The following is an 11,583-nucleotide window of genomic DNA, read 5'->3' as shown; positions in this document are numbered from 1 at the left end:
CCCACCCGACTTGACGACCCTGATGCTCGCCCAACTGCTAACAATGTTAAACAGTGTTTGAGAAAGATATCAGACGATCACTATTCAGCGGCCGTGAAGGTCCTCACGTCCTCGGGAGTTGCACCAGACACGCTACAGACGCATCACTCCCTTGAGGACAAGCACTCTTCGGCGCCTCCTCCGGTGTTGCCAGCTTTTGAATATAACCAAGAGCCGCTCTTAGTGGACAGTGAGGAGGTTCTCAATTGCATACAGTCCTTCCCTAAGGGGACCTCTTGTGGTTGTGATGGCCTTCGTGCTCAGCACTTAATAAATGCACTTTGTGGTCCAGAGTCCACTATTGCTAACGACCTTCTCGCGTCTCTCACTCCAGTGGTTAATTTGTGGTTGCAAGAGTATTATCACTTGTCCGACCTCCTTGGCGGAGTTTATTGCTAGTGCTCACCTCACTCCGTTGTTGAAAAGTGACGGGGCATAAAGCCGATTGCCGTAGGTACCATTTGGAGGCGTCTCGTCTCTAAAGTGGCCATGAAGAAAGTGGGGAAGGACATGACGAGTTATTTGGGAGATTTTTAGTTTGGTGTGGGAATCTCAAGAGGGGCAGAAGCAGTTTTGCATGCAGTTAATAGGTTCGTTGATGTCCACCATGCGGAGGACTCACTCTCCATGCTTTTGGTCGACTTTCGGAATGCATTTAATTTGGTCGACATGAGTAGTATGTTGCGAGAAGTACACCTTAAGTGTTCGGCGATCTCTCATTGGGTGGAATTTCTATATGTGCAGCCTACTAGACTATATTTAGGGGTGGATTTCATTTGGTCTGCTCGGGGGATTCAGCAGGGGGATCCGTTAGGGCCTCTATTGTCCACGCTCACGCTTCACCCGTTGATTCTACGAGTGCAGGAAGAGTGCAAGTTGTCTCTTCATGCTTGGTACTTGGACGATGGGTCCTTGGTCGAGGATACTTTGGAGATTACTAAGGCATATAAGGTGATCGAGACCGAAGGCCCAAGGCTCGGGTTGGACCTCAATGTCACAAAAACTGAATTATTCTGGCCCTCACCGGATCCTAGGAGTTTATTGGAGGGGCTTTTTCCCTCGGATATCAGTCGGCCTCGCGATGGAGTCAGGCTTTTAGGTGGAGCAGTTAGCATGGATGAGGGGTTTGTTGGTGGGTTAGCAGCAAAGAGGGTGGCAAAGGCGACTCAGTTAATGGAAGCGTTGGACCAACTTAGGGATCCATAGTGCGAGCTCGTCCTTTTGAGGGTTTGTGCAGGTTTATCCAAGTTGTATTTCTCCTTGAGGACTTGCCCACCACAGCTCTTTGCTCAGGTGGCGACTCAGTTTGATATTGCGCTTCGGAGGTCAGTCGAGAGCATTGTCACATCCGAAGGCCCAGGCTTCGGGGATCTACAATAGATGCTGGCCTCTTTACCTATCAAGGCGGGCAGGTTGGGGGTTTATGCAACGGCTGATGCCATACAGATTTCTTTTGTGGCATCTCGGATTCACTCCATTGAGCTAAGACCACATTTTGAGAGGTTGTGGTGAGGTTTCTTTATGTGGGAATTTTACTACTGCTCGGGCCTTTCTTCAAGCTAAGCTACATGAGGTTGATCTTCTTCAAATCACCACTAAAGTGTCTGTCCCCCTAAAACCAATGTATTACTTGGCAGACATCTTTTATGGAGGCATTTGTAGAGATCTATCGATGGAGTTTGACCTTTCAGAGAGGCAGGTTGCGATTGTTGAGTGCCTACGGGCAAAGTACACCCAAGATTTCTTGTTGGCCACGCCTATTGAGGGATTGGGGTAGCGTATGACTTTAGGGGAGTACCAGGCCATCCTCAGGTACAGGTTGTTGGTTCCTTTGTTCGTGGAGGGGACAGTGTGCCCAGTTTGTCATAGAACGCAGATTAATACTTTTGGAGAGCATGTCATCCACTGTTAGAAGCAGTCGGGGTTCAAGTACAGGCACGACTTAGTCAGAGATGTCTTGTATGATATCCTCCAAAGAGCAGGGATCCCATCAAAGAAGGAAGCACAGTCAACTTCCTCACTCCTACTAGAGAAGCTAGATCTACTCTTAGGCCGGCAGACATTCTTATCTACAATTAGAACGGGGAAAAGCACGCTTGTGTTGATCTCACAGGGGTGTCTCCGTTGGTGGGGTTTGGTAATAGAGAGTTCAAGGTTAGGCATGCATCAGATAGAGCAGCAGAGGCAAAGGTGGGTAAACATGATCAAACTTGCAAGGACAACCATTACAACTTCATCCCGTTCGCTTTTGATACGTTTGGTTTCCTTGCAGCTGATGCGGTGGAGTTCCTCAGGAGGGTACAAAAATTTATGAATAAGAATGTGGTGACAGTAGGGTCCGCTGAGTATGTGTTTCGTAGGTTGGGTTTTACAATTTAAAAAGGATTAGCGACGCAGCTTGTTGCCCGCTTGTCATCATCATATGTGTAATTGGTATTTAAAAATAAATTATTACAAATTTCTTCAAAAAAAAGAAAGAAAAATTAGATTTGCACGTGAACCTAGCAATGAAGATGGAGGAGTAAAAAAAAGAGGGGAAATAAAATGAGAATTATTTTTAACCAAAAAAGTTAAAAGGAATACTGTGGTAAAAATATTTAATGTTTTAGACATAGTATGGTTATTTTAAATCATTTAATCCTTTAAATTTTAATTGTATTAGTTTAGGGGGTTAAGTGAGAAAAGTTGAGGGAGAATAAATCATATTTGGAAAGAGGGGGTTACCTACTAGGACTACATAATTGTGGGTAGTTTTCTAGAGTTAAAATAGTTGAAGGAGATGTTCTGAGATGACCCCCATAGTTGATATATATATATATATATATACACACACACACACAAAGATAAATATCACAAAGAAAAATAGCACAAATACAAAGATATACGTGGTATGGACTCTGAAGGAAGACCTACATCCACGGAAAGTTAATAACTTTTCTTTAGTTAAATTTAAATTATAAATACAAGAGGGAAAAAATATGTTAACTATTAATGTTCAAGGAGCCAAATTCCTCCGTATTATATTCGTCAAATTTTTTTAAGATAATGCTTTGTTTGTTGTTCTTGTGACCGTTCTTCTATATCAATTTGAGTCAATAGTTGGTCGGGCTAGGCATAGACGGATCAATGGAGGGCCGGGCCTATTTCTCTAGTCTCGAGTTTTGGGGCTGGACTCAGCTCGTCCCGTGACTAGGATATATCATGAGCCAGGTCGGTCTCGGCCTTCTACGGACTGGGCCAAGTCGTGACCCATGACGGGTTGGGCAAGATCAGTCCACCGGTCGATCCGACCCATACCCAATCCTACTAACCCAAACTTTTTTATTGTGTTTTGTCCATTGAACGCTCGAGGAGGATAAACAATATTAAAAAGCCCACGTCCACATCCTCGTCCATTGAGCGCACGAGGAGGATAAACAATACTATAAGTGTACGATAAAAATAAACAGTACTAACGCCTCGTTTGGTGCGCGGGAATGGGGTGGAATGGAATGACCATTCCCACTTCTCAGTCCCCCATACCAAACATAACCATTTTTTAGAAGTTGGAATGCCCATTCCAAGGAATGCTCATTCTCACTTTTTGTGGGAATAAGCATTCTAAGGCCCCGTTTGGTAAGAGGGAATAGGGTGGAATGAAATATCATTCTCACTTCTCATTCCCTCATACCAAACAAAACTTGTTTTTAGATATTGGAATGACCATTCCCATGGAATGGTCATTACCATTTTTTGTGAGAATGGACATTCCAAGTGAGAAGATAGGGAATGATCATTCCCATTCAAGGGAAGAATCAAATTAGTTAGGTTTTTTTTTCAATTATACCCATATTAATAATAAGAATCAATTTAAAATTCATGGCTTTTGACTACGTATTCTCATTTTCTCTCAGCTACTAATTATATTCGAACAATAGGAATTTTTTACGGGGTAGAGATTAAAAATAGTGGTACATATTTCAGTAGCATATTAAAACTAGCGGTACATATTTCATTAGCCTATTATATCACAATTGCTCAATATAGGAGCAACACAATTTAATATAAAAACAGACACAACTGAAACTATATATTATTTACCGATTGAAATTCTTTCATGTCAATATTTTTTTGGTCAATCAAATTTTTTTGTTTATTCACCAATGTTTAAAGTCTGTTATTTTCACCAGCATATTATATTCTTTTTGAACTTTTGCTATTGTTTTCCCACCATAGAGAACTATATGTACCCATTGCGTACATGTTTGATTGTGGTTCATGCACAATAATAAATCTAACTTTTCATTAAAAAATATATGACCCAATATTTATGAAAAGTGGAAACTCTCGCTGAGAAATTGGTCAAAATATTAAAATTATCAAAACCGTATCATGTCTAGACTATATATAGAGGTATAAGTGCATTATTATAACACATACCTAGATTAATATAACATATACAGAAATAAAATTTTTAGTTATTATCATTAATATTTATTTTTATCTTATAAAAATCTATGTTGTTATAAGGGCATTATTAGAAAATAAGATTCCATTCTCACTTGTGAACTAGTGATACCAAACATGGGAATGAGAATTAGATTTTCATTCTAGCTTCATTCTACAAACACACCCAAACAAGAGAATGTGAATGACCATTCCATTCTCATATACATTCCATTCCATTCTTCTTCTTCCATTCCATTCTTACTTGACTTCATTCCCACGTACCAAACGGGGCGTAAGTGAATTGATGAGGAATGGTCATTCTCATTCAAGTGGGAATCAAATTAGTTACATAATTTCCAATTACACCCCCATTGATAATAAAAATAAATTTAAAAATCTTGTCATGTTGAGCGACATAATCAGATTAATAAATGAATATGTATCAACAAATGATTAAGATGTTTTTCATTAGACTTGCATAACGCGATGTAACGGTGCACGAGGAGAATAAACAATACTAACGGTGCATGAGGAGGATAAACAATACCATAAATCCCCCGTCCGTTGAGCGCATGGTGCACGAGGAGGATAAACAATATTAAAAATCCACTCTTCTCCTACGGTCCATTGAGCGCACGGTGCACGAGGGGGATAAAATTAAAAATCCCCTCTTCTCGTAATTTTACAAATGGAGTCAGAAACCCACGTGGCCCTGTCTATTCTCGGACGGCTAGAGTGTTTTGTTTGTTATAAACTTCGCAGTTAGCATCTTCACGAGAATTTCTTGGCCACTCAGGGCTCGTTTCAGTCGTTCCTAATCAAATAATCCTCTCTACAAACAAATTATCCACAAATTTGCTTGTCTGTAAATTAATAACTGAACTGTAATTAGAACTCTATTTCCTTTTTTGGAAATAGTTATGTTTTCCATTTAAAGATCTATCTTTACCATAGCCCCCTCCTATATATTTACATTACGTGCAAATTCATGAATCCCAAATTCAAAACGAGGTAGGATTACTAGCAGTAGTCTAAATGTGCCACGGCCTGCTATCTTGTAGCAATTTTGGGTAATAACATTTTTATTTTTATTTTTGAGTCCATTGTTTAATGATAGTTCCTAAGGCTAGCTGTGAAGTATTAGGCATGATCGAATCCGAGACTTGCTTATATGTATGTATTCTTTGGAGCTTTTGTTCTATTTTTCTATCTTATTGTGGACGTTTTATAACTTGAAATTGTTCATGTTGACGTTTAGATTTCCTTCGTAAATTTTGTGGAGCTATATATGCAGGTTATTGTTCATGTTGACGTTTATATAGCTTCTACGCTAGCTCGATCTAGACATAACTTCTTAAAACCCAATCTAAGGTCTAGATGATGACCTGCTTTTTCCATATATTCAGTCTAACATCTGTCAGATGCAATCCTTCTAAATTATTATTATTATAAATTATTTAAAACTTTAGAAATTTTCATAAATTTATTTACACTTCAATGAATAGTACTAAACCTAATAAGATGAAATAAGGAAATTATATATATAGTTGTGCAGTTCAGAAGAACAAGATTGCACTTTTAGTGCTTGCCTTGAAAAGCATCCATTCCTAGTAATTCACTAAATTAAGCTTAATTTGTTTTGAAAAGTTATTAGAAGTTTTCTTTGTTATCTTCTTCTTTGCCAGATGCACGTTTGGATTGCAAGTTAAAAGTTTGGGATGCAGGTACTATTTCTATACTTTAACATGTGTGTTATAACATGTATTGTGTATGTTGCTTTAAAATCAGTTGAACAGAGAATAACCGTCAAAGTTTCTATGTTGGTAAGCCATAGGTTTTAGTTGGTAATTATGATGCAAATGTCCCTTGTTGTGTTTAGTGTATAGAGTCTGATTTCTTTGAGTTTTCCTAACGGTTGATGAGTGATCACTTCCTGGATTGTTCTATTTCTAATTTAATTATAGCAGGCCATTCAAAGTTTCTATGTTGGGTAATATTATGTTAAAAATGATAGGTACTGTGCTGTTTAATTATATAGGTTAATTGCTTAGCTAATAATAGTACATAGCCTAATGGAGACAATAATGGGTAACTATGAGTATTGATTATATTTGTTATGTGCCATAGAGATGTTGGTAGAGGATGGTATTTTGGATGGTGACAAATAAGAATTATTAATTATAACATAGCTACACATCTCTGTATAATAAAATTAAGGAAGTTTTAACATAAAATAAGTATGTTCTTGAATCACATAAGATAATGGATTTAATTAGTAAACATACCTTTCATTTTAGAAGGGTTTGAAAAATAATTTTGAGGTTAGAAGAAGAAATCATCAATCGACTTAATAATGACCCAAACGAACTGGGAGGATAATAGATTCCGTCTGTCTAGAAATAGGTTCAACTCTTTTGCGTGTGTATACACACACACGTTTTATATGATCAACTTTATATAAATATAACTATTTGTTAAAGAAAGAATGTTTGTCATTGTTATAGTAGTCTCACTCGATCAAAATATAACTCCCTCATAAAGAAACTGGAAAGCTTAGGCAAACACGGCCCCCTATCCACTTAGCGGCCCAAGTCCAGACATAGGTCCCAACTTCGCCGACTCGTTGACCCAATACCACCCGTGTCGACTCGAAGAGCGGGATCAGTCGGCCCTCTCATCAAGGATGACTCGCCTGAAGTCCACTAGACTATCTATTCGACACCTCGCAAAGGCGACTTAAAGGGTGGAACCTATTATTAACCCCGAAGGATAATAACCGCCTTGGCTTCCCACCTCTGACAACATGTCAGCACCACAGTTCCCATTGACAGGTCCCATCATGACCAGCGTGCCCCTGCCACGCTCTCAATCACTTCGTGGATAACGTAGGGACATCCTCTCCCATGTCGAAGTGACTTCACACCTAGCCACCATGTGACATTTGTAAAGTAAAAGCTGACTCAACAGTCCAGCGTGCACACTACAATGACCAATCACTTTCTGAAAAATGCGGAGAGCTTATCATTCATGCCAAAGTGACATCTCTTCCAGTCGCCAGCCGACACATGTCAAGCAAAGGGCTGACTCAGCGTCTAGCCCGCTCCTTACCACCGCCCTCCTATGCATAGCCAAACATGACTAACCTGCCCATCCGCCCCTTTATATATACATGTATGACCCTAACTTAGAGGGAGGCTGGCGGGCTGGCTCTGAAGAGCTCTAGCAATCTAACTCCTCCTAAGAACACATTGCACAGAAGAACCACATGAGTTATTTCCTTGACCTTCCCCTTCCCCTTCCCCACTCAAACTCTTTATATGACTTGATCGTCGGAGGAACCACGGGGGAATCGGTCCCCGTCCTCTCATGAGTTCTTCTTTATCCGTGCATCATGATCGGATACACCAATTCAAGAACCAAGCGTAAAGTCGGGAAAGGAGGCGGCCCCTTCATCAATCTCATCTGCCTCACTCTAAGCGTGGGCCGAAGCAAATCGATCCTCTCTTGGATTCGATTGACTGTGTGATCTTAGTCATCAATCGATCCTCATTATCACTTAGGCATCATGATCGGATACCCCAATTCAAGAACCAGGCGTAAAGTTGGGAAAGGAGGCGGGCCCCTTCATTAATCTCCTCTGCCTCACTCTAAGCGAGGGCCGAAGCAAACCGATCCTCTCCTGGATCCGATTGACTGTATGATCTTAGTCATCAACAGTTTAGCGCCCACCGTGGGGCCTTCTCTCTTTTTCAAGAAGGCACGTCAAGTTCTGGATAAAGGTTCGATCTTGCTCACCTTGAAGAAAAAACATCAAAGTTGTGTCATCTAAGCGAAACGGGGTTCGGAGTTGTGTCATCCAAGCTAAGGAGGTTTGGTCTTGGCTGTGGAGAGTCGACATAGTCATACTCCTCCGCAGCCATAGCAACCATTTTGGGAAAATTTGTTGAAGTAACCATCTACACAATGGAAGATCTCCCATTACCTCCAACGCTTCTTCGTGAAAACCACCATGGTTCTGAAGAGAGCAACTCCAGCTCCCCGGGGATGAGATTGCGGGAAAAACTCGAAGCCTGCCAGCTGGTCAAACTTGTTGGAAGGAACAGTTCCAGCTTCTTAAGTATTTCTCAGAAAAATTCCACCACAAAAGTCACATAAGCTTTTGTGGTCGAAGCATGTGACTCGCATGATCCTCGCAAGGAAGATCTCTCCATCCACAGGATGGTCTAGCACCTACTACTCCCGACATTCCTTCAAGAAAACCACTATGGTTTTCCATTTACAGGGTGTATAATACCGGCTATTGGATTCTCTCTCCAAGAGAATTTCCATCAAAAAAATGCCTAGTATCTTCTGGTCGTGCCCCCAGCCCTCACAAACTCGACCAGGAAAACGCCATCCAAGATGTAAAACCCCGAAATTTTATAATGAAATGGTGTGAATAAATAGTAATAAATCTTTCTTTGGTGATAAATAACCATATATATATAAGATGTATATTTTTTTTACCAGGGTTTGGGAACCCAGCAGGTGTATACAAGTGAGAGAAATCGAGTGGTATATGGCCAGCAGGTGAAATGCCTACAGAAGGCATTTCTGTGCTGAGCGGTCGACCGACGCGGTCGACCGTGGCGGTCGACCGGTGCGGTCGACCGACCAGCGTACAGAGAGTTTCAGGCTTCGTTTTCTTTTACGGTTCTGTTTCGGGTCTTTGGGTTTCGGGTCGGGTTTGTAAGTGAGTATATATATGCTACTGTTCACGAGAGAGCCTCCCTCAGAATTCAAACCAAAACCCTAGCCCCCTTCCTCTCCCCTCTCAAAAACCCTAACTAGACCTGGTGATCTTTGAGGAGTTCGGAGGAGTTTTAGTGGGAGTTTGCAGGTCAGATCGAAAGAGAACCATCTCCAGAGCAGTTACCAACACTCAAGGCGAGTAACTTCTCGCCCAACCCCCACCCCTTTCGTTTTCATGTCAAGAACTGAGTTTTTTTTGAGTTTCATTGAGCCAAATTCGTATTTTTGAATAGCTAATAGAACATTATGGCATAAAGTATGAGATTAGTGTATTCTTTGTTCTCAAAACTCACTAATGGTTCCTGTTTAAAAGATCTAGATCTGAATCTAGCTTAAAGAAGTAAAAACCTTTTTTTTTTGTTAACAATGGGTAGATCATGTTTATATATATATGGGATCTTGTTGACCAAGTTTTAAAGGTTTAAATTCGTGTTTTACTGCTGCATAACATTTCCATAAAGATGGGTATTCGTTTTAAGATTTTTGTTTCAGGTTACCGCAATTTATTTCGGTCGACCGCGATTTATTTTCGGTCGACCGCGACGTTCTTCCGGTCGACCGCAATTTATTTCGGTCGACCGCGATTTATTTTCGGTCGACCGCGACGTTCTTCCGGTCGACCGCAATTTATTTCGGTCGACCGCGATTTATTTTCGGTCGACCGCGACGTTTTTCCGGTCGACCGCCAGTCGCATACCAGAGTGCGGTCGACCGGTGCGGTCGACCGCCGCACTATCTGTTGTGATTTTCTGTTCTGGATATTTTTGGGTATATTACTTAGGTTCTGGGGTTTGCCTGGACTATCTGACCTTGATATTTAGTATCACTATGTAATCCATGCATGATAGATGACCTGAGGGTATGATTTGGAGACTTATACACTGTTTGAGTGTAGATTGATATAAGTAGACTTCATTATATACATCACAGCGATATTTCCTCTATGCCACAGTCCTCGTGTTGGACTATAATCCATAGAAGTCCTCGTGTTGGACTATAATCCATTTCAGTCCTCGTGTTGGACTATAATCCATTTCAGTCCTCGTGTAGGATATTTGCCACTTATTCTATGAGTTGGAAACTACCTTATAAAGTTCCTGTTTCGGACATAGTTCTTAACCCTGCATATGACCTTCTCACAAAAGTTCACGACATGATTTTGACATGACATTCATGTAGACTATGATATGGTACTGCGCTTGTGTTCTGAGATTTGCTGTATTTCATTTATTATTGTTCCTGTATTAGAACCTCGGGTTTGGTGATTAGGAGTTTACCAATTTGAGATATAAGGTATATACATGAGGGTTTCCTTGTCTGGATTATTTCGCTCGACGTACCTATTCTCGTGTTGTAAACTTCTAACTACTAAAACCCTCTTTAGCAAGACCAATGATTTTAGATCTATTATATATTAATTGTATTTTCTTATACAACAAGCCCTTTCCCTTGGGGTTGGTTGTGATGTTACTCGCTAGCGCTTTGACGCTCGTTGTCCCTCCCCCTTTCAGGTCACGAGCCAGGAGCACGGAGTGTTTAGCTTTACATTTTAGCTATGTAATAATTTCTTTGGGCTCCACTGTAGTTGGTATTATACATTTGAGGACTATGCTATAGATGTTGTAAAGGCTGTACGCCTTATATTCTTCATTCAGACTTGTTGTATTTGAGGCTTGTTGAGAATCTCAGTATATTCATTTCAGACATTGTTTTTGTACTATCTGCATGTTGGATGATGAAATAGCATTTTGATCCCTATTATTCCATCAGTTATCTCTTGTATTATCTTTTACTTGCTTTTTGTACCTACACCTGTTATTGACTCTACTAGAGTGATAGAACTGTGATGGTGAAACATGTTATTGCACGGTGTGGTGCATGGCAAGTTTGACATTCTTGGTTTCACCAAGGACTGCAGCCTTGTGTGAACCCAGGGGCGTCACACAAGACAACTTATGGCATCTGGCTAGTTCCTTTGTCAAAGCTGGCACGCCAACCGTCTGCCTTCAAGACCTCGACGAAGATTTGAACTAAGAGGAACCTTGACAGATGAGATGGCAAATACAGTTACGACTCATTATCACTTAGCAACGAGTCACCAGCTATCGTAAAAAGCAAAATCTAATTAAAGAGGCTTTATACTTGTGGCCCCATATTCTACAAAACTACCTTCGGAACAAAGATAATGGAGGAACATCAAGTATTCAACGCCCCTTAGCATCAGACGCCTGTGGCGGATACTTCCCATACAATGTAAATTTTAATATCAATGAAATTCTTACTAAACATAGGTTGACTCCTACCTCACACTTTGAAGTGCCAAGT

The 11,583-nt window shown here is 40.6% G+C and overlaps 1 long non-coding RNA gene across 2 annotated transcripts; it reads left to right on the top strand.

Annotated features, from left to right (window-relative positions):
• On the top strand, positions 5,275 to 11,019 carry LOC109826264. Of its 2 annotated transcripts, XR_002243260.1 has the most exons (3): positions 5,275 to 5,537; positions 6,153 to 6,191; positions 10,770 to 11,019. It is a non-coding gene; the product is annotated as an uncharacterized LOC109826264 (long non-coding RNA). The 2 variants fall into 2 exon arrangements; XR_002243261.1 differs by lacking the exon at positions 6,153 to 6,191 and having other exon boundaries at positions 5,436 to 5,537.

The sequence above is a fragment of the Asparagus officinalis genome, chromosome 10 (assembly GCF_001876935.1).
Source record: "Asparagus officinalis chromosome 10, Aspof.V1, whole genome shotgun sequence".
NCBI lineage: Eukaryota > Viridiplantae > Streptophyta > Magnoliopsida > Asparagales > Asparagaceae > Asparagus > Asparagus officinalis.
Note: the sequence above shows the minus strand (reverse complement) of the source record. Positions and strands in the feature narration are given on the sequence as shown.